At 42.0% G+C, this 4,480-nt stretch overlaps 1 pseudogene; it reads left to right on the forward strand.

The window, feature by feature from the left end:
- Window positions 1–3,258: 3,258 nt before the first annotated feature.
- LOC132021069 (U2 spliceosomal RNA) lies at window positions 3,259–3,429 on the forward strand (annotated as a pseudogene).
- The last annotated feature ends 1,051 nt before the right edge of the window (window positions 3,430–4,480 follow it).

A 4,480-nucleotide genomic window follows, 5' to 3' on the forward strand; every position in this document is an offset into this window, starting at 1 on the left:
TTCTTGAGCACTACAGGGACGGTGATGGCAACAAGAGGGCTTTCCCCACAGGATTGGCAACTACATCCCCTACACTGACACACTGAGAGCAGGCGTATTTCAGGGATCTGGGCCTTAACCCCTCTCCTTCCCAAACTGACCATCAATTGTAAGGGACCCCAAAGCAAGCTCTTAGGCTTCTCTTCAAATATATACAGGAAAGTCTTTGTAAGTGGCTGTTCCTTAGGACTTCTCTGGTGAACATGAAGGTTGTCTGAGCCTACGAATGTGTGTTTTGAATCTTTGAATGGAAATAATAGAGAGCAATATAAAAGAGCCAGGCTAGGGAGATGGGAAAGTTTCACTTTTATAATCTCTTTCTGATCATGTGTGTGTGTGAATATATATATATATATATTGTAAAAAATAGAAAAGGAGAAAGAAGGAAATCGAAATCATTGGTGCTCTGGAGATAACCAGAGATAGCCCAAATACAAATACAGCTGTATTTGTTTCCATTTCTAAATTTGATGTTTGTCTTATTCTTTTCCTGTCATTGACAATTAGGTTATTTCTAAGTTTTTACTAATATAAATAATATAGTAATGAATATCCTTGCTTAGTAATTTTCAGTGCATCTCTATCATTTCCTTAGGATACTTCTTTAGAAGTAAAACCACTGGCTGAAAGTGTATCTGCATTTTTTTTTAGAGGGGGAGAGCGCATGGGGTAGGGGGAGGGGGAGAGGGAGAGAGAGAATCCCAAGCAGTCTCCACAGCCAACATGGAGCCCAGTTCAGGGCTTGATCTCATAACTCTGAGATCACGACTTGAGCTGAAACCAGGAGTCAGTCACTTAACTGACTAAGCCAACCAGGCACCCCAAACTTTATATGCTTTTCTAATTTAATTAATTAGTTAATTTAGAGAGAGAGGATGGGGAGGGACAGGAGGAAAGGGTGAGAGAGAATCTCCAGCAGACTCTCCACTGAGCATGGGGTCTACACAAGACTCAATTCCATAACCCTGACATCATGACCTAAGCTGAAGTCAAGAGTTGGATGCCCAACAGACCAAGCCATCAAGGTGCCCCTGTGTATACAATTTTAAAGATTTAGAAAAATATTCCCAAATTAATTTCCTAAAGGTTCAATCACTATACACCACTAGCAGCTGTATGTGAGAAGGGGAACATTCATTCCAGCTGGATAGGCAAGTATCAGTGGGTGGTGGGGATGGGGGAGTGAATTGTTAGAGTGAGTACTGAAGTGGTGAGAGACATAAAGGTGAAAGGAAATAGAAAGGGGATGGGGAGTTGCAAGACAGGTTCTAGAAAGCTCATATGAAAAGCTGTAAGAAAGGATCCATATGAAACAGAACTCCTAGTTATTAGCAGGAATCACAAGGATTGTACCCACCACCAAACAGGAGGAAACCTTCTCCTCTGGAGAGTGGCCTGACCCTGAGGATCTTAAGAGACAGAATCCCTGAGGGCCTGAGGGGACTGTAGACTGATGGAAGGGAAGGGATAACAGGGATTTCCCTGGAAGGGTGAATTATGGCTGAGATGAGGAATGGTAGGAGGAAAGAGGCTTGGGGAACCAGAGACTTCTGGAACCATTTGGGCAGCCAATGGCCTGGTCCATCACTCTGGCAAAATTGTGCTTTGTGTTTGGCCATTGTGGGAATCCACAGTGGATGTGGTACAAAGGGCGCTGCTATGAAGGAGGAGCAAAGGCAAAGACTGGAACCTTCGATGTGAGATGCTCCATCCTTCTTAACTTTGGATGTGACAAAAATGAATAAAAATTTGATCTCTTTCAGGAGAGACACTGCGCCCTGTCCAATTTTATCACTGCTCCTATCTGGACGGTTTCATCTGTTTCCTGAAGACGTTAAGCATTACTAAGGCAAATCCAAGCTCTGAAAGATGAATGGCCATAAAATCTGCCTGGTTTCATGTCTCTTTCCTGTCCAAAAATTAGAATACTGTGCAAATAATATTTCCTTATTTTGATAATTCTTTGACATCCTGATAGCTTTCCATTGGGTGATTTAAAAGAAAATTTGCTTCTCTGGTTTCAAGTACCTACACAAATTCTACATCCATACATTTTCTCTTATTTCAATAACAGAATCCTAATGATGGCTTACGTTCGTGCAGCTCCTAGTAGATTACAGTGCTTTTCACTTATGATTTAGTTCCCATGACAACATGGTGAGGAAGGTAGTATTCCTGTTTTATGTGTCTGAAGCTCTGGGAGATGGTGTGATTGACTTAGAGTCATACAGCTGGTTAACTAGTAAATTTCCATGTCCTCACAGCTACCCGTAAGGGATTTCTCCTCCACCCCAAAAGATGATCTAGATGAGGACTCACCGTTAAAACTTCCTGTGGTTGGAAATCTTCTCCATACTGTTCAGTACGGTAGACACCATGCCCCTGTGGCTATTGAGCACTTGAGATGTAGTTAATGCAACTAAGGAATTGAAATTAATTTAACCTAAATAAATTTAAACTCAAATAGGCATATGTGGCTGGTGGCTACCATATTGAACAACTCAGAATTTTCTAGACCAGGAATCAGCAAACTATAGCCTGCAGGCCAAAGATACCCTGCCATTTTTTAAAAAAGATTTTATTTATTTATTTAACAGACAGAGATCACAAGCAGGCAGAGAGGCAGGCAGAGAGAGAGAGGGAAGCAGGCTTCCTGCTGAGCAGAGAGCCCAATGTAGGGCTCAATCTCAGGACCCTGGGATCATGACCTGAGCCAAAGGCAGAGACTTTAACCCACTGAGCTGCCCAGCTGCCCCTGCCACTTGTTTTTTAAGTAACATTTCATTGGAACACAACCACAGCCATTCCTTTAAATATTGTTTATGACTGTTTCTGTGCTGCAGTGACAGAGTTGAATGGTTGCAAGAGATGTAAATTTGGCATGCAAAGCCTAAAATATTTAGGATCTTGCTTTTTAGAGAAAAAGTTTGCTGGCCCCTGTTCTAGACCATCTCCTTCCTCTGTGATGATGGGTGTTTGCTACAGTGAATCAACTGGAGGCAGTGAGTAAGAGTTTGAGTTTTGGAGAGGCAGGCTGAGCTCATATCACAATCAACCCTTAGCAGCTAGGCATAATCTTAATGTTCTGGGTCTGACTTTTCTCATTACTATCACCATTGTTACGAGAGTGGTGCGGAGCAAATCAAGTCATTCTTATTGTGCTTCACACAGTATCAGATGGATGCAGACACTTGGCAATGTTACCTATCTATCAAAGTAATCGCTTCTCGGCCTTTTGGCTAAGATCAAGTGTAGTATCTATCAAAGTAAAAACAGTAGAGATGGGAGCTATTAGGTTTCATTAGCTTCAAATATAATAAATAATAGTAATAGTGATGATGATGATGATGAGGATGCTTACACATCTGCAGCACCCTTAGTTTATTAAGAACTTTCACTGATGGGGCGCCTGGGTGGCTCAGTGGGTTAAAGCCTCTGCCTTTGGCTCAGGTCATGATCCCAAGGTCCTGAGATCAAGCCCCGCATTGGGCTCTCTGCTCAGCAGGGAGCCTGCTTCCTCCTCTCTCTCTCTGCCTATCTCTCTGCCTACTTGTGATCTCTGTCTGTCAAATAAATACATAAAACCTTTTTTTTTTAAAAAAAAAAAAAAAAGAACTTTCACTGAGTGTTTCCTTTGGTTCTCACACCCACCCTGAATGGTCAGGCAACCCAGGAAGATCTTATTACCTCTATTTTTAAAAATGCGGAAACTGAGACTCAGAGATAGACCGTGATTTGCCCAAAGTTTTATTGCTAAAAAATGGTAGAATCAGGGTTTTAAACCTGCATGTTTTGGCTACAAATGTGACAATTATCCTATTATTATACATACATTTGATGCCCAATATGTTTTAATAGGTTCCTTTTTAGCCGTCTCACCTAAAAAACAAGTTAACTTTTTTTTTAAAGATTTTATTTATTTATTTGACAGAGAGAGAGATCTCAAGTAGGCAAAGAGGCAAGCAGAGGGGAAGGGGGAAGCAGGCTCCCTGCTGAGCAGAGAGCCCGATGCAGGGATAGATCCCAGGACCCTGAGATCATGACCTGAGCTGAAGGCAGAGACTAACCCACTGAGCCACCCAGGCGCCCCTAAAAACAAGCTAACTTCTGAGGATTTTTTTTTTTTTAAAGTAATATCTACAGTGTGGGGCTTGAACTCAAGACCTTGAGATCAAGAGTCACATGTGCTACAGACCGAGTCATCAGGTGCCGCTGAAGCTACATCTGACTAGTCAGGTAGTTTTGGTCCTTGCTACTCCAAGTATGGTCTGCTGACCAGCAGCATCAACACCATCTGGGAGCTTACTATAAACACCCAGAATCTCAGGTCCTACCCTAGACTCAACAGCATCTACATTTTCACAAGATCCCAGGTGATTCATATATGTATTGAAATTTGGAAGTATTCACACGCTAGACCTTTGAAACTCAAATCTGTTTT

Source organism: Mustela nigripes, chromosome 6 (genome assembly GCF_022355385.1).
Source record: "Mustela nigripes isolate SB6536 chromosome 6, MUSNIG.SB6536, whole genome shotgun sequence".
NCBI classification, from domain to species: domain Eukaryota; kingdom Metazoa; phylum Chordata; class Mammalia; order Carnivora; family Mustelidae; genus Mustela; species Mustela nigripes.